General features: G+C 42.7%; 1 protein-coding gene across 1 annotated transcript in view; it reads right to left on the minus strand.

Annotated features, from left to right (window-relative positions):
- The window catches only part of LOC134792077 (protein expanded), a 24,516-nt gene extending 18,390 nt beyond the window's left edge, over positions 1–6,126 (minus strand). Inside the window, exon 1 of the mRNA XM_063763211.1 lies at positions 5,786–6,126. The gene's annotated coding sequence lies outside the window, so the exon portion shown is untranslated. The remainder of the gene's footprint in view (positions 1–5,785) is intronic.
- Positions 6,127–20,123: the final 13,997 nt, after the last annotated feature.

The raw sequence follows: 20,123 nt of genomic DNA on the forward strand, positions 1-20,123 counted from the left end.
TCCTGAGGAGAGCGCTCGTCAGCGCCGACGTCCCTGCGGCTCTGGAGCCCCAGATCGCAAGGGATGACGGCAAGCGCCCCGACGGGATGTCGTTGATCCCCTGGCGATGGCGGTTGGGCCGCGCGCTGGTGTGGGACGCCACCTGCGCAGATACGCTGGCGGCGTCCTACATTTCAGCCACCAGTAAACAGGCCGGGGCGGCGGCTGACGTCTGAGAACGTTCCAAGGTTAATAAATATAGTTGTCTCGGCGCACACTACGAATTTGTAGCCTTCGGCGTCGAGACACTAGGTCCGTGGGGTAGGGGAGCTCGGGGGCTCCACAAGGAGCTCAGCAAACGCCTAAGGCAGGCCACAGGTGACCCTCGCGCGGGCAGCTTTCTCGCGCAAAGATTGGCCATAGCAATCCAGCGCGGGAACGCTGCCTGCGTGATGGGCACCTTACCAAGGGCGCAAAGTTTTGATAAATATTTTTAATTTTTAGGTTTAGTTTTTAGTTGTACTTAATTTTAGTTTTGTATTCATTTTATAACACTTATTTTGTGCTTATTTTACAATAAATGAGTTTTCCTTAAAATATCATTAGGTAAGAAAGATGGAAATGCTTTATTAGAATTTCGAGATCTGTGTGATACTCGTAAGGAAACCGCATGGGTGCTTGCCAAGGTTATACTTTCCTCGAGGTGATGGGACGAAAAAAAGCTAAATGTGTTTAGGTACCTACTTCTAGCTTAAAACCCTTACAACGCTTCCGATTCCACTTTTTGAAACCTTTAGCTTACCTACTCAAGTCTCCCAATACTCTCAATTCAACATAAGCACAAGAGGTAAACAACAACTTTGCTCCCTCACCTTACAAATAACTATATAGACTACTTATGCTTTATACAAAGTACCTAGGTACATAAAAAAAAGATGACAAACGATAATAGGTATGTGTTTGCTGTAGATTGACATTTAGCACCCTTTAGCTAGTTTATTTCACACTAGTGATGTACCGACTATTGATTTGGCCGACTAGCCGACTAATCGGCGCTCGGATGGCCGATTAGTCGGCTAGTCGGCCAGATCATTATTTTTGTCTAAGTTCGGTTCAGATGCACTTAAAAAACAATCGTTTTACTCCTTTCGTCGCGCTATTCATCATACTATAAATATAGTAACGCTGAAAAAAATATCCTAAGGCTATATTTCACACGACAGTCGGACAAGAAAGCGAACACACGGTCAATAATTCGAACAAAAGTTTTCGTAAGCACTAAGCACCCTAAATTGGAATTTTGGTAAAATAGGTGAAAAACTTATGGAAAATATTTATTGTTTATTTGTTTTTGCCCTGTTTTCTGTCACTTTATAAAGTGCGACTAATCGGCTATTTTTGCCGACTAATCGCCGACTACAAATGACGCCGGATAGTCCGCTTTCCCGACTAGTCGGCGACTAGTCGGTACATCCCTATATCACACCATTCCAAGCTGTGACGTCCAATTCTCCGACGGGTTTAGCTAATGTTTCTGACGTAATGCTTTTGAGTAAACACCTGAACTATTCGGTCACATCCGAATATCTTAGTCATTTTTAATGTGGGTGTAGGTATTCCTTATGTAGAGTAGAGAGGTATAGATATGTACTCGTATGTGATTGAAAGACAGCTTTTATTAATTTGATTTTCTACCTTGTCTTGTTCATTCTTATTTGTAATGTAAGTTTTGTATGTACATAGTTAGGTGACAATTGAATGGGACCCATTATTCGATTCGAATCGGGAAACTTTTGAAGAGAAGATTCCACATTTCCGCAGTTGGAATCATCAGTTATAGGAATATCGGAGAGCCCATCATAAATGTTTATTTGACTGTCGAAGACTCGAAGCTCATATTAGTGCATTAGTGTGTTAGCGTCTTAAGTTGCACCACCTGTACGGTTACCATCAGTTTGTCACTGACATAAACGCCGTCGAGAACGTAATTTACTTTCTATACGTCCCGTTTGCACTAATATGCGAGTGCGAGCGAGATGTATAGAAAGTAAATTACGTTCTCGACGGCGTTTATGTCAGTGACAAACTGATGGTAACCGTACTGGACCGATTTTCATGAATGTGAGGTACCGTAAAACGGGGTCACCAGAAATCGCGGGGTGAATAGAGAAATTTTGAACTTTTTCTTTCAAGTTGCTATATTTAAGAACGTATATCTCTAAAACTATATTTTATTTTGGAATACGTATATACCTAGTAGACTATTTATTCTCTATATTGATACCAAAAGAAGTTAACCAAACTGCTTAAAGGTTAGTTTTTTTTTACTCGGCCTCGCCGAGGTATGAAATGAAGCCTGGGCGCCGATTTTTGAATTTCGACCACTCGATTTCGTGTATTTCCTTCAAAAATATCTCTAGTACCCGGCATTTAAATTCTACTAGTAGAATTGAAAACGAGGGTCAATACCATTCGATTCCCAATTTATATCGCTTGTATTTCAAAAATTTGCATTTCGCTGTTTTCCACCGATTTTCGAGTGACGAAATCGAGCGCTCGAAATTTTAAAATCGGCCCCCTGTCTGAACTTTGTTCTAGCGGTAAATGTAATAGTGTCATTAACAAAGTAAAAGTTAGCTAACCGTAATATAGTATCTGAAGTACGTAAATAATAGGTATCACCAATTTTCTCTATACTGAAGTAATCTTTTTTGCAAAAAAACTATCAACAAGCAATTTTATGTGATAATGGGGTTAGTGGACACTCATTATGGGGTGAGTTAGGCTATAGGGGTGAATAAATATTTTAAATGTTTTTATTTGTGTAGTTAAATTTATAATTTAAAATTATAAAATTATTGAATGTATTATTTATTAAGTTCATGTTGATTTTATACAAATAAAACTGCAAATTATAGCAAACATTGTTTTTTGTTTTTTTTTTTATAGGCGTAGTGGCAGTGTGTCATTACGAACCATAAAGCAAATACTGCCTCTAGTTTTTTTTTATGGATGAATGCCACGATGCTGTGTCACAAATATCTGTGAAATGAAAATTAAAAAAGAGGCCTTTGCCAATGTTTGCTATAATTTGCAGTTTTATTTGTATAAAATCAACATGAACTTAATAAATAATACATTCTATAATTTTAAATTATAAATTTAACTACTCAAATAAAAACATTTAAATATTTCATCTAAACGTTAGCGGTAAAAAGGTCTACTCAAACACGCGTAGTTATATTTTTTAAATTGTTATGGAGGTAAAGTTGAAAAATATTCATTCTGTTTTATTGGATTTATGGTGCGTTGTTAATTTTTTGACTTTAATATGAGTTCCGACGAAATAATGAAATTAATATTTTAATTTTAATTGTAATCGTAGGCGTTGGAATTGGCAGCGTAAGCAGAATTGATTTTAATAACTTGCTGCCTCTGCCGCCAAGTCAAAGACGAAGTATGTATATGGTTGCTTATGGCAATTTTATTATTTGAGAAACTAAGAAAAACCGGGCAAGTGCGAGTCGGACTCGCGCACGAAGGGTTCCGTACCATAAATACCATAATGCAAAAAAAAAAAAAAAAAGCAAAAAAAAAAACGGTCACCCATCCAAATACTGACCACTCCCGACGTTGCTTAACTTTGGTCAAAAATCACGTTTGTTGTATGGGAGCCCCATTTAAATCTTTATTTTATTCTGTTTTTAGTATTTGTTGTTATAGCGGCAACAGAAATACATCATCTGTGAAAATTTCAACTGTCTAGCTACCACGGTTCGTGAGATACAGCCTGGTGACAGACGGACGGACGGACGGACGGACGGACGGACGGACGGACGGACGGACGGACGGACGGACGGACGGACGGACAGCGAAGTCTTAGTAATAGGGTCCCGTTTTACCCTTTGGGTACGGAACCCTAAAAATGGCTTACAGTTTATTAGAAACAGTTTTGTGGCATATTTTAAATGAATGTAACTACAAATTCGTCAACACTGTGGAAATTATACTTATTTACTCCGTGCATAAAGCAACGATGTATATGAAACATGATATCAACATGAAAGACTATGTAAACTTATGTGACGAAAACGACAGTCAGACGGATACAAGGCGAAAAAAATCAAAGATACATGAAAATATACGGGTAGTAAAAATACACGACTCGTGTAAAACATACGCGTGATAATGATATAGGTACGTGTTGGTTATATTTTGGGTGTAGTTTACTTTTAGTTTTTTCTATAAATAAAACTTGGGTTTCGTGGATTTTTTATTTTATTTATTTCATTGCATGTTTGAGAAAAGCACTATACATACCTCGGCGGGAAATGGGGTTGCCCGCGCTCAGACCTATCCGGCCTCGCTTCGCTCGGCCGTCTATATGTCTTCGGCCGGCAACCCCTTTCGTCCCGGCCTCTGTAGTAATGTACTATTAATTTAAAAATAAACAGGTTAGATGTTATTTAAGAAAATAGCCAAAAATGACCATTCCCCGTCCCATTTATCTCCAAAACTACTGGGTCAAAAATTTTGAAAAAAAATAATACACAAAATAGTTCTTTACCTATAGATGACAGGATAACCTATGAAGGGGCCCACTGATTAACAGTCCGCCGGACGGTATCGGCCTGTCAGAACAACATTTTGACAGTTCCGAACAACTGACAGGCCGATACCGTCCGGCGGACTGTTAATCAGTGGGCCCCTTTAGAAATGTGCAGTCAAGCGTGAGTCGGACTTAATGTACGGAACCCTTGAAAGTCGAGTCAGACTCGCACTTGGCCGGTTTTTAGGGTTCCGTACCCAAAGGGTAAAACGGGACCCTATTACTAAGACTCCGCTGTCCGTCCGTCTGTCACCAGGCTGTATCTCGTGATCTGTGATAGCTAGACACACACACATGATGTATTTCTGTTGCCGCTATAACAACAAATACTAATAACAGAATAAAATATAGATTTAAGTGGGGCTCCCGTACAACAAACGTGATTTTTGACCGAAGTTAAGCAACGTCGGGCGGGGTCAGTACTTGGATGGGTGACCGTTTTTATAGAAAATGGTACGGAACCCAACCCTTCGTGTGCGAGTCCGACTCGCAATTGGTCGGTTTTTTTATTTAAAGATACCTTTCATTTCAGAAAATTTCATTACAGCACAGCCTGTATCCTAGTATTCCTAGTTGTCGTTTTAAAGATGAACTTATTACTTTATAGGTACCTACTGCATTTTAGTTTACCAGTGGCGGGGCCCCCATAAAACTTAGATATACCCATAGAGATATCTATAAAAAGTAAAAGAAGCCAATCAGAAACACCAAATTATCTTCACATATTTAATTACTATATACATTAATTTTATTATTAATGGTAATTAACTGCATTTAATACCTACTAATGCCTAGGTACGTAGGCTAGAATTCTGAAGAAAGAAGCATTGCGATAATTGATTAGGATACCTACCTTATTGTTATACAGTAAGTATTGCTAATCGGCAGTTTTCAGGACCTTGCTACTTTTTGCTGTTTGCCAATCTAAGTACCTATCTGTCTGTACCAAACAGTAGAATACTAGAGCAGTTGAAATAACGCGAGGCTGGTTGAGTACCTAGTTGGTGAGCGTGGCTGCGATGGTGCTTGCCGCTTGCTCCAGAGGAAGGGCGCGCGGGCGCGGGGTCAGCGGCCGCGGCGCGGTCGGCGCGGGTGCGCGGAATTCGAGCTATGCGTATGAAATGAAAGTGGCCGCATCGTGAAAGCGCGCGCATCCACCATCCTCGTACCCGACGTAAACCAAAGGATCGAACTCACCATGAATAGACAAATCCAAAGTTGCTGAACGCAAGCGCACTATACTCCAAAGTCAACCGCATCCATTGGCACTTCACTTCACTTTACAATCGCGCGATCTCCTACGAACAAAAAAACGAGCGTCAACGCGCGCAAGCGGCTAGAGCGCGCTGGGACGACTGAGTTGGTTGGGTTAGTTGAGCGAGGCAGGCGCGTGGGTCGGCGAAGGCACGCGCGGGGCGCGCCGCAACTTCGGCTTGGTGGAATGCGGCAAGCAAGATAGTGGCGCGGGTACCGGCCGGGGCCCGCTTAGGCTGGAGCCTTCGTGCCGTGGCTACGCGACACGACCCCGCGCCGCGCCGTCGAAGCTTGTGGCGCGACGACGGAATGCACGCATGCACCGCGCACACAACCAACCTCTACAATAACTTCACGAAAAGTTTCCGTCAGGAAATCTACTATTCGGTGTAGTTTCATTAATTGGAAAACATTTAATTTAAGCCTTCCTGCCTAGTGCCTATATAAAACTTAACTAATGAAGGAACTAAAATAGCGCAAACTTGGGATATACTACTGCCTGCTATACAGCTAGTCGGCCACATCTCAAACTATGACCCTTGAAGTAGCAGGAACCGGCTCCCGGTCAATTTACGGCAATCATAAAATTATAAAAAAAAACCGGCCAAGTGCGAGTCGGACTCGCACACGAAGGGTTCCGTACCATTATCTATAAAAACGGTCACCCATCCAAAAGTACTGACCCCGCCCGACGTTGCTTAACTTCGGTCAATAAAAACCGGGCAAGTGCGAGTCGGACTCGCGCACGAAGGGTTCCGTACCATAATGCAAAAAAAAAAAAACAAAAAAAAAGCAAAAAAAAAACGGTCACCCATCCAAATACTGACCACTCCCGACGTTGCTTAACTTTGGTCAAAAATCACGTTTGTTGTATGGGAGCCCCATTTAAATCTTTATTTTATTCTGTTTTTAGGGTTCCGTACCCAAAGGGTAAAACGGGACCCTATTACTAAGACTTCGCTGTCCGTCCGTCCGTCCGTCCGTCCGTCCGTCCGTCCGTCCGTCTGTCACCAGGCTGTATCTCACGAACCGTGATAGCTAGACAGTTGAAATTTTCACAGATGATGTGTTTCTGTTGCCGCTATAACAACAAATACTAAAAACAGAATAAAATAAAGATTTAAATGGGGCTCCCATACAACAAACGTGATTTTTGACCAAAGTTAAGCAACGTCGGGAGTGGTCAGTACTTGGATGGGTGACCGTTTTTTTTTTGCTTTTTTTTTGTTTTTGTTTTTTTGCATTATGGTACGGAACCCTTCGTGCGCGAGTCCGACTCGCACTTGCCCGGTTTTTAGTATTTGTTGTTATAGCGGCAACAGAAATACATCATCTGTGAAAATTTCAACTGTCTAGCTATCACGGTTCGTGAGATACAGCCTGGTGACAGACGGACGGACGGACGGACGAACGGACGGACGGACGGACGGACGGACGGACGGACGGACGGACAGCGAAGTCTTAGTAATAGGGTCCCGTTTTACCCTTTGGGTACGGAACCCTAAAAATCATGTTTGTTGTATGGGAGCCCCACTTAATTTTTTTTTTATTCTGTTTTTAGTAATTCTTGTTATAGCGGCAACAGAAATACATCATCTGTGAAAATTTCAACTGTCTAGCTATCACGGTTCGTGAGATACAGCCTGGTGACAGACGGACGGACGGACGGACGGACGGACAGCGGAGCCTTAGTAATAGGGTCCCGTTTTACCCTTTGGGTACTTCCGTACCCCCTAAAAACTAAAAAATATAGATGAAGTAAGAAAGTTAAATTTGTACGCGGAACTAACGGAACCCTCGGTGGGTGAGTCCGACTCGCACTTGTCCGGTTTTTTTCCTTACCTACAAATCTAATAAACACCCTAAAAAGCGTACAAAAAACGTAAAAAGCGGTTGAAGATTGAAGCCACAACAAAATTGATTGATAATTTGATTTGAAGCAAAGAGTTAGGAAAGGGACTTAGGAAAGTTAGGAATTAGGATCACAGCTAAAGTAAAATGTCGCTGTACGGCCCCATGCTATGTATATTACGGTATTATGCGGATTATGCCATTTATGCCAAAGTTCACTCCAAATCTAGGACACTGTATAGCGCCATTTAGTTTTGTTGTTAAACTCGAGGGCACGATTGTTTTCTCTGATTTTATACCTTTTATATATTATATCCTTACTAGATGAAAACCCGGCTTCACTCGGGTAAAATAAATAATAATAATAGGTACTTAACAACTGGTGTCACCTTCCTGCTCTATAAGTCCGGTAGTACCACGGAAGCGAAGAACTACAGACCCATCACATGCTTGCCTACACTATACAAGCTCCTTACATCCATTTTGAGAGCAAAAATCAACGCGCACATTGTTGCAAACAATATTCTGGCTTCCGCTCAAAATGGATGTAGGGTTGAGTCCCGTGGTACTAAAGAGCTCCTCCTCATAGACATGACCATTTGCCAACAAATCCGGCGGAACACGGGTGCCCTCTCGGCCGCTTGGATTGACTACAAGAAGGCCTATGATTCGGTGCCTCATTCATGGTTGGGGAGGGTCTTAGAGCTGTATAAAGTTGATGCAGCTTTGAGAGCCTTCCTAAGCGCGTGTATGAGACAGTGGACCACAGTCCTTCGTCAACCAGGAGGCGGGGATGACCGCCCTGGCCCGCAGGATTTTATAAGGATTGAGCGAGGAATCTTTCAGGGCGACAGTCTGAGTCCCCTGTGGTTCTGCCTAGCTTTGAATCCCCTCAGCACTAGAGCTTCCAAATACCGGACTTCTTTCAAGACCGGTATTAATACCGAAACTGTCTTTATCAATACCGGGATCCCGGGATCCCGGTATTGACTATAAATGGCTTAAAAAATTTGAGTTTTTTTTTAAAGGCTCACTTTTACACCAGATATGTATGTCCTTAGCTTAGGATATTAAACAATAATCGCCATCTGCAATAATTATGTGAACCCTCCAGGTTGACAATCATTTTATCCGCCTTGTTGACTTCACAAGTCACATTTTTAGTTCAACCTAATAATCAGCCAATAAATATTCTTTGGCACCAATAATTCGTATGCCATTACAGTTAATTTCTTTCTACTTTTTGATAAAATTTTAAGAACTAATTATATTAAGGGGCTACCCGATATTTTTGACAAGTTTTGAATCGAATCTCCTATTTTTTCTATAAAAAAACCACTTTTTTCGTATCTAGTTTGCAGTGAAGAATCTTACGAAATCTAAAAATTTGGGTTCGTACTTGACGTCTCGAGAAACGTGTCCAGGGTCCATTTTAAACTAATTAACACAAAAGTTATGGCCAGAAAACTAGTTTTTAGCCTAAAATTGTTCAACTTTGATGCCAAATATCTCGAAGGCGATGAACTTTGAAGTAAATATAGGATACTAAACTGCAAAACGTAATTCAAGACCAAAAAAAGTAAGACAATGTTGCCACTGCAATAATTTGTTTGTAAAATAATAAATTCCTTTTGATAAATAATCACGCTAAGATAATTTATTTATTAGTAATTTTACTCCTGCGATTTAAGAAAGTACTTTTATATACTTATTTTTGCATAAATACAAGACGCGCTAGTAAAAAGTGGCAACATTTTCTTACTTTTTTTGGTCTTGAATTACGTTTTGCAGTATATATTGCTTCAAGCTGTTGTTGTTAATATAATAACCTACAAAAAACATTAGAAAACTAAGGGATTCAGATCGAAGGTCATTCGCGTGGGGTAGCCCCTTAATATATCCTGAACATCAGAATTCATCACCAAATATTTATCTAACGCATATGCACAGATCTTGTTTCAATTAAATGATCTTCTTTAATTAAATTGGCAAGTTATCTTCTTGATACAGCCGAATTTGACCATTTTAATAGAATTTAAACGTTATAATAATTAGGCACATTTTCCTTGTTTTTGAAAATACCGGGATCCCGGTATTTCATTAAAAAATAAGTACCGGTATTGAAAAATCTGTTTAAACAGACGGGATCCCGGTATTTCGGGATCCCGGGATCGCGGTATTGGAAGCCCTACTCAGCACCCTGCTGAAGGATTTGGGACTAGGTTGCCGGCTTCGGAGAGAGGGTGCAGTCATTTCTCACCTTCTGTACATGGATGACCTCAAATTATTTGCACCAAATAGCCAAGACTTGTTCCAACAAGTCTACTGTAAACCACCGAAGTCTTCAGTAGTGCCATCCACATGGAGTTTGGTGTCGATAAATGTGCGGTTATGCATGTACAGCGGGGGAGGGTTGTAAATTCAACAAATTTACAACTTTCTGAGACAATGTCTTTCAGATCTATCCCTGAATCAGAAACCTATAAATACCTTGGTATGTCACAGGTCGGTGAAGGAGCGCTTTTTCAGTCGGCTCACAAAAGTCCTTAACAGTCTTTTGTCAGGAGGCAACAAAGTGCGCGCCTTCAACGCCCGGCTATCCGGATATCCGTATTATCCGGATAACCGTATTATTTAGTATCCGGATTTAGATTAAGTTGATATCCGGATAAAACGGATAATTCGTATAATACAATTTTTAAGAAAACTATTTTAAAAACGTTGAGAGTTATAATGTAAACCATGTTGTCGGTTGATTTTATTTATTTGGATACATTTTTACGTTATAAAACTGTTTATTCATTACTCCTTGATTGCCGTCTACTCCCTTATTTCCACAATCGTATGCAGATCGACCTAGCTTCGTAAAAGTAACTTTGAGTGTACGAGTACGAGTAAGTTGGAAAGAATGGGGATAAGAGATATTCCGTTTCGTCTTCTCCAGGACTATTTAACAAATAGGAAACAGAGGGTGAAATTGGGTGACTCCAGTTGTACCAGTGAAGATGAAGACGTGACGTTCGGTGTACCACAAGGATCTGTGCTTGGTCCAACGCTATTCCTAATCTATATCAATGACTTGTGTGACTTAAAGATCCCCCACGCAGATATATTTTCGTACGCAGACGACACCGCCATCGTCTTCACTGGGTCTTCATGGGAAGATGTTCAGAAATTTACGGAGACTGGACTTGAAACTATTAATGAATGGCTTAAGAACAATATCCTTACGTTAAATACTGCCAAAACAAATTATATATGTCATAGTATATACAGCAATACACAACCTGTTAATAATAAATAATAATAATAAAATAAAAAAAAAAAAAAAAAAAAAAAAAAAAAAAAAAAAAAACCGCTGACACTGACAGACGTCCTTTTACATTTCTTTTCATATAATATATTTTTACATGTGGTTTTTGCCCTAAAAGACTGATAATATACTCATGTGTGAACCCAGTTAGTAGTGAATCATGCGGACAATTGATATAATTGACTATAAATACCGCGACCATGGGTTGCAGTCGCATTAATACCATGTTGACATTTGTCATACACCACCGGCAAAACCACGAACGAAATTAGAAATGATTACAAGGAGTCGAGCTAAAGCGGTAACGACAAGCGCACGCCTACCACCCCCGCCCGCCTCGTCCACTTCCTCGTCCACATTGTCGTCAGGCGACGAGTTCGCAACGGCGCCTGACACAGACGGGTCCAGTGACGAGAGCGGGCCGCCGCCGCCGCCGCCACGACCACCTGTGCGACGAGGACGGCCACCGCTGCCGGCACGCTTGGGGCCTGCGGGACATCCTGCCCCGCCCACGGCTCCCGCTACCGGTGGTATAGTGCGACGCATGAGATGGACTCGAGACATGAACGAGAATGTCATGCGCGCCTATTATGGGGCTACAGAGGGGGGAACACAGCTGTCCGCCTACCGTTCGAGAATACTGCCTCTGTTTCAGACTCTTGAACCCACCATCACCGTGTCGGAGCAGCGATTATCGGATCAGGTGCGCGTTATTCAGCGGCTAAAGCGCTTGGATGACGCGACACTTGATCGGCTTCGCCAGGAGGCTCTCTCTGCTCGCGCGGACTCCATCTCGGTGCGGGATCTGCCCGCCACGTCGCCGGATCCGGTGCCCGCACCCGACCTGGCACCGGGGGCGCCACGGGTTGATTTCTGTACCGACGAGGGGGACTTCGTGAGTCAGAATGTGAGTACAACTGCTAATGAGCAACTGAGGAGGACTTTGGAAGAGGTGATTACGCAATATCGCGCCACAACTAACTCTAGGCCACGATTACCACGTCTGCCTATGAATAGACGCAATCTAGCGCTAATGGGAGCCCTAAACGCTTTACTAGAGCCACATTTACGGACTAGTAAAGATTTAGATGATACGCACTCGATCTTGTACTGCGGAGCCATCGCGGCGTGCCGTGTTGCTCGCGTCAAGTTCCCGGACGCTGAACGTGCACCTAGGACCGTCGGAGGTGTCCCTGCATGGCAAGCGCGGATCGAGCGACGTATCAGCTCGTTTAGGACTCTCATCGCAAAGCTAATCTGCTTCAGGGGGGGCAACAATCGCCCCCGAGTAATGCGCTTTGTGAATCAGGCGTTCGCGGGGACGGATATCAGGCCCCGCGACTACATGGCCAATGTCACAGAGCGCATCGACTTTCTAAAGCAGAAAGTCTATGCATGGGCAAACCGTATTCGCCGTTACAGAGAGCGTGTGGATCGATTCCAGCAGAATCGCCTTTTTCAAAGTGACCAAAGGAAGGTGTACCGAAAGTGGGAGGAAACCAACCTTCGTACGCCCGACACGCAGCCGCCGGATGCTACTGCCATGACTGACTTCTGGCGTAGCATCTGGTCGATGCCTGTTGGACATACCGAGGGGGGTTGGATGAGTGTTGTCGAGCGTGAGTGCGAGTTCATCGAACCTATGGGGGCAGTCACCATCAGCCCGGATGACATCAGTTGTGCCATCCGCACGGCCCAGAATTGGAAAAGTCCTGGACCGGATGGATTGCACAACTTCTGGCTAAAGTGGTTCCGATGCTCGCACTCGCGCTTGGCAGCACAATTCCAACAAGCCCTCGAGCTTGGTTCTCTCCCACCTTCCTTAACAACTGGTGTCACCTACCTGCTCTATAAGTCCGGTAGTACCACGGAAGCGAAAAACTACAGACCCATCACATGCTTGCCTACACTCTACAAGCTCCTTACATCCATTTTGAGAGCAAAAATCAACGCGCACATTGTCGCAAACAATATTCTGGCTTCCGCTCAAAATGGATGTAGGGTTGGGTCCCGTGGTACTAAAGAGCTCCTCCTCATAGACATGACCATCTGCCAACAAATCCGGCGGAACAAGGGGGCCCTCTCAGCCGCTTGGATTGACTACAAGAAGGCCTATGATTCGGTGCCTCATTCATGGTTGGGGAGGGTCTTAGAGTTGTATAAAGTTGATGCAGCTTTGAGAGCCTTCCTAAGCGCGTGTATGAGGCAGTGGACCACAGTCCTTCGTCAACCAGGAGGCGGGGATGACCCCCCTGACCCGCAGGATTTTATAAGGATTGAGCGAGGAATATTTCAGGGTGACAGTCTGAGTCCCCTATGGTTCTGCCTAGCTCTCAATCCCCTCAGTACCCTGCTGAAGGATTTGGGACTAGGTTGTCGGCTTCGGAGAGAGGGTGAAATCATTTCTCACCTTCTGTACATGGATGACCTCAAATTATTTGCACCAAATAGCCAAGACTTGTCGGAGCTACTGAAAACCACCGAAGGTTTCAGTAGTGCCATCAACATGGAGTTTGGTGTCGATAAATGTGCGGTTATGCATGTACAGCGGGGGAGGGTTGTAAATTCAACAAATTTACAACTCTCTGAGACAATGTCTTTCAGATCTATCTCTGAATCAGAAACCTATAAATACCTTGGCATGTCACAGTCGTTGGGTATTGAGGACGAGGGTATTAGACGGTCGGTGAAGGAGCGCTTTTTCAGTCGGCTCACAAAAGTCCTTAACAGTCTTTTGTCAGGAGGCAACAAAGTGCGCGCCTTCAACGCCTGGGTAATGCCCCTACTCACATACTCCTTTGGCATACTAAGGTGGACTCAGACCGAGCTGGACGCCCTGGATCGGAGGGTCCGGTCACTGCTCACCACACATCGCATGCTACACCCACGCTCGTCAGTTATGAGATTGTACATCCCACGGAAGTGTGGAGGCCGAGGCTTCCTAAACGCCAAGGATCTCCACAACCGCGAGGTGTACAATCTCAGGAATTATTTCCTTAACAACGAGTGTGGGATGCATCGTGATGTGGTGGCAGTAGACAGGAACCTCACGCCGCTCTCCTTGGCAAACGAGAACTGGCGCAAACCTGTGGTACTAAGTACTGCGGATCGCAAGGCGGCATGGGAGAGTAAGGTGCTACACGGGCGGTTCTACAAGGCCCTCACGGGACCCGATGTGGACCTGCTCGCGTCGGTGAACTGGTTACGATTCGGGGACCTCTTCGGAGAAACCGAGGGTTTTGCCTGTGCAATTGCGGACGAAGTGATGATGACGAACAACTATCGGAAATATATCCTGAAGGACGGTACGGTCGACATTTGTCGGGCATGCCGCCGTCCCGGAGAGTCACTCAGGCATATCATTTCCGGTTGTTCTCATCTTGCTAACGGCGAGTACTTGCACAGACATAATCTCGTAGCCAGAATTATTCACCAGCAACTTGCTCTTCTATATGGCCTTGTGGACCGCGAAGTACCGTACTACAAGTACTTACCTGCGCCTGTTCTCGAGAATGGTCGTGCCACGCTCTATTGGGATCGATCTATCATCACAGACAGGACTATTGTAGCCAATAAGCCTGACATTGTGATAATAGATCGATCGCAACGTCGGGCCGTGCTCGTTGACATCACCATCCCCCATGATGAGAATCTCGTGAAGGCCGAGAAGGACAAGTCCAGTAAGTACCTAGACTTGGCTCACGAGATAACCGCCATGTGGGATGTTGATTCGACGATCATTGTCCCGATAGTCGTTTCAGTGAACGGTCTAATAGCGAAGAGTCTCGACCAACATCTTGAGAGACTCTCGCTAGGTGGTTGGATCAAGGGTCAGATGCAGAAGGCGGTGATCTTGGACACGGCGCGGATAGTCCGCCGGTTCCTCTCTCTGCAGCCCTGACCACCGGTAGCTTGGGCCTTGCCCCGCTGCTGGCGGCACCCTAGGTTAGGTTTTTTATAATGTGTTTATATGTATTTTTTATCGTTTTGTAAGTGTTTTTATATTTTACTTTTATACTCACATTGTAAAACCCTAACCTAAGACCCTAATTGAATAAAGAGAATAATAATAATAATAATATCGGTTCCTCACTCTGCGGCCCTGACCACCGGCAGCTTGGGCCAAGCTCCGCTGCCGGCGGCACCCTAGGTTAGGTTTTTTATAATGTGTTTATATGTATTTTTTATTGTTTTGTAAGTGTTTTTTTTATATTTTACTTTTATATTCATATTATAACAAACCTAACTTAAGACGAAAAATAAATAAAAAAAATAATAATAATAATAAGATGAGAAATGAATAAAGAGAATAATAATAAAATCATTTATTTCAGGCAAAGCCCATAAAAATGTTAGTATCTGTACAAAGCAAAACTTAAGACTATTGTTAATAAAATACAGAGTCACAAAACACAGACACAACCGGATGAGCATAAATTCATTAAAACAGTCAATAAAATAAATGTAAAAATAAAATTAAATAATTGAATTGTGAATTACAGAAATAAATTAAATTAAAAACATTAAAATAATAACAATACTTAAATGTAAAAAATCGATCGACAATAATAAATAAAAAAAAAGATTAGATAGCAATTATAATAAAAACATGTCATCAATTAAAATTAAAAAATTACCAATTATAATTTACGAATGTCGAATGAAGGCCGATCCATCTTTTAAGCATGGGTGAATCCCACCTGTCGGCAAACACCCTTAGAAGGCTGCTAGGGCTCCCCCGCATCCTTTCTAACAATGAGGCGCAGCGCTTCCTCATGATCGCATGAAAGCCGTCAATCCCCGCCTCCGTAAACATGCCCGAAGCACTGCACCTCCGATGAAGCCCCAGCAACGCCCTAAATGCATTATTATATTGCACCCGGAGTGCGCTGTACGTCCTCTGCGCATAATTGACCCAGAGATTGCAGGAGTAAAAGCACTGGCAGTATGCCCTAAATAGCGTTAGTTTTACTTTTCTAGTACAGCTTGTTACGTTTCAAACGTAGCAGGGGAAATTTCCTTTTTTTTAGTTTGGTACTCACAACGACACCTAGCGGCATTGTGGTTGAACAGACCGCACAGGATTGTCTTCAGCGCCATCTATCCGCACAAGATGGCACTTGATCACTTAGTCGCAAGCTGTTACTCTAGGAAACTTTATGGTTCTTATTTAGTATTAAAGATTTTCTTTAATGATTGAAAGATTTAGGTTTAATTCTTCTAAAATATTAATACTCAATATCGTTAGTCTTTTAATATGATAATTTTCAAATATTGTTTGGGGCATCGTTTGCAATGCCTGGCAAAATTCCTTGGCTGTGAAGCGCGGATGTAGATTAAAAAAATAACAAGAGAGGAAATTGATTGTCGAGCGCGATCAAGTCACGGAGATTTCCGCAGCCATGTGAGAAAGTTGGTGCAGATCTTCTCTGGTCGCTTTGTACGGGAGCCATCCCTGTAAAATATGGAAACACACCTCGACTTCTTGTAGCAAGCAAACAGAACTCAACATGGCGTCCCATATTAAGTCCCTGTAAGGGCAAATTAGGATTATTTTTTTATAAATGTCGGCAGTGTAACATCGGCAGCTTCAATTGAAATCCGGCTTTAATGCCGGTCTCTACCCTGGGTTTTTTTCTTCGGGCACGTGTCGGCGCTGGGCGTTGCTGTGGACCTTGGGCTGGAGCTTCGTGCTGTTCAGCGCGACGTTGGCGAAGCGGGCAGGCAGCCACCTGGACACGTGGCTGACGGTATCACCGCGTGTCACCGCGACTCTTGGCTGTTCCCCTGCGCGCCTCTGGAGCAGTGCGTGGCCACGGCTTCACCGTCTTCCGCTATGGACACGTGACTCAGGTGTGGTCAGATCTAATTTGTTATTGGCTCTTTCGAGCTCGTGATTACTGTTGCGCATCGCGACGTTGGCGTGGTAGATAGGCGGCCACTTGGACACGTGGCTGACGGTTTCGGCACGTGTCACCGCGGCTTTTGGCTCCAACCTATGCGCCTCTGGCGTAACACGTGGACACAGCCAGACTGCCTTTTACTATAGACACGTGATTTAGGTGTGCTGGTATCGATAGACTTTAATTAGCTTCACGCAATAGTGGCCTCTTATTAGACTTCAAGTGCTCAGTGCATAATTAGTGTATAGACTTAATAAACTTTAACTGAGACTGCCTAGCCAGTCCGATAGCATAGTGTTCTTAGTATACTTAATTAGCATAAGGGTATTTTCTGTACTGCTTTACTGTACTACTACTGTTTTCCTTGTGTGAAGCTTTGAAATTATATTTAATTGTCTCGAGCTTAAACAATAGTTTTTCTTTATCTCATCTTAGTTTTACCTATCTGTACGCTCTATAGCGTGCTGGCGCCCAATATTACTGCTTACTCTTTCTCTCTAAAATTAATTTAGTTGGCAAATAGATTTTTAGGAATAACACAGACGTGTAGTGTGACAATAGAGCGTCAGACCCACGAACCCTGAGTACCACCAATAGTTCATGGCTTAATAAGACCAAAACGCTTGTTACAAGCTTGCAAATCTCCGAGCCAACATATTGCAGCGAACAGACAGCGCCCTCCGCTCTCTCTCTATGTCCATATTGTCAGAGAGGTCTTCAGTGACCCAGTGGCCCAGATACTTAAAATGCTTAACCCGGTTTAAATGGGTGCCACACAGAGCAATTGGTGGCACAACCTCGTACGTCTTAGCACCAGCCTTGAAGATTAGGAATTCACTCTTCTTAGCATTGTATCTGAGCCCATGGTCCACTGCATACCTCTCACAAACACCGAGCAAGTTTTGCAATGCGCCGAGAGATGGCGTGAGCAGCACCATGTCGTCTGCATAGCTGATGTTGTTAATACAAACTACATCAACCGAACAACCGACGTTGGTGCTGCTCAACTCCTCTATCAAACCGTTGATGTACAGGTTGAAAAGCCGGGGAGACGTAAGCCCCCCCTGTCTCACCCCGCACTCCAACCTGTACTCCTCCGAAAGAACACCCTCCCATCTCACACAGTTTCTCTGGTTATGGTACCAATATTTAAGAAGAGAGGTTACCTCTGTCGGCATCCCTGCTACTTCCTCAACCTTGCTCCATAGGACCTTATACGAGACGAGGTCGAAGGCCTTAGATAAGTCCAGGAAACATGCAAAGACTGGCGTTTTTCTAGACGTATAATACTGGACGGTCCGCTTGAGGGTCCGCTCATAATAGTTTTGACATTAAAATACATAGCTGTTGTAAGAATGTACTGAACTGCTCCCAGCAAACCTGTCCCACTATACTAAAAGTTGATAGCACCAAATATCTGGGTGTTTTTGTGGATCGGGGACTGTCCTGGTACCAACATCTCGAATATGTTATATTACGTTTACGAAAGCTTAATTGGATTTTTAAAAATTTAAGACATGTGGTGCCAAGAAGCGTTCCGGGTCTAAATGGCCGCAGTAGAGACCTTTTAAAAGAAATCTACACATCGTTGGTTCAGTCTGTGTTAACCTATTGTTTGCCTGTTTGGGGTGGCGCTGCTAAGACTCGCTTTATAGACGTAGAGAGAGCCCAGCGTAGTCTTCTCAAAATTATGTACTTTAAGAGGATGTGGTTCTCAACTGATAAACTATATCAAATGTGTAAGTTGCTTACTGTTAGAAAACTATATGTGGCGTTATCTATGAAAAGGGGCCTTATTGTCGATGGCGCTTACGCTATTATTAACGATACTCCGATATAAATACAATGCCGCGCGACGCTGTGCGGCGTAAGCGCCATCGACAATAAGGTCCCTTTTCAAAGATAATGCCCCATATATACTAACCTCTGTTCTAAGAAAGCATAAAACCACAACTTTTGATCGCAATCTCTTGACAAGACGGAGGAAAGATATTGCCATGCACCTACCTAAAACCAACACCACTTTTGCTAATAGGCAATATAATAAACGTTCTTCGCACCTATACAATATTTTAAACAAAGCACTAGATATATACCCAAAGCTACAATACGATGTAAAAAATAAGGTAGTAAATTGGTTAGTAGATAAAAATTACGATCAGGTGGAAGACTTGCTAGGTTATGTAGCCTAGCCAAGCCGCACAAGTACACACACACACTCACACACACACACACACACACACACACACACACACACACACACACACACACACACACACACACACACACGCACACACACACACATACACACACACACACACACACACACACACACACACACACATATATAATTAAGTATATGATAGTATAATACTATAGTAGATTGTTAACCAAGGGTTGATAGGCACCTTTGGAAATGGTGCCTTTCACCCGAGTTAAACACTCTACTTTTCATATCGAATGCGAGGAAACCAAACAAGACAAGGCAATTTCGCAAAATCAGTAATTGAAGTACCCAATATACCTACGGCCATGATTTTTTTCCTTAGGACTTACTTGCAATCGGAGACTTTACATGTGTGAAGATTAATAAACCCTAGCGAAAATCATTCAGATTGCATATTTACGAAAACACACATTTTTTAACTAACTGCAGTAATTTTAAAATGATTTGTTCATTATAGTGTGAAAATCAGCGGGATTGCCTCATACTTTTTAATTTTATACTTTTTCGTTCTAAAAGCCGCCACAGACTACCGGACCGCACCGCGACCTTGGTACGCCGCACCACGCAATAACATAATAAAAGTATTTTAAATATTAAATAACAATGTAATTAATAATATAAGAAATTTTTATCTTGTATTTTATTTTATTTTTATGAATATAGTGCTAAATAACTTTAAAAACCAATTTAATATCGTACAAACGTTTAACTGTGGCTGTATAAGATTCTGCCTTTGCTCATTTACGCAAGTGTAAGGTTTAAAAAAATATTTTTGGTGTATTCCTTTTGGTTCGAGTCTTATGAAATCGAGTAAATAGAATTCAACGAAAGAAATTAAGAATAATTTGTTTTTAACAATTTACTTTCATCGTTTTTTATAAAAAAAAGGATCAACGTGGGATTAGTAAAATTAAACAATTACCAATTGTTACAGGCGAGGAAATAAAGACACTATTTTTCCATTTTGTTTCCACCCAGTTGTTCGTG

This window comes from Cydia splendana, chromosome 1 (genome assembly GCF_910591565.1).
Source record: "Cydia splendana chromosome 1, ilCydSple1.2, whole genome shotgun sequence".
In the NCBI taxonomy this organism is placed as follows: domain Eukaryota; kingdom Metazoa; phylum Arthropoda; class Insecta; order Lepidoptera; family Tortricidae; genus Cydia; species Cydia splendana.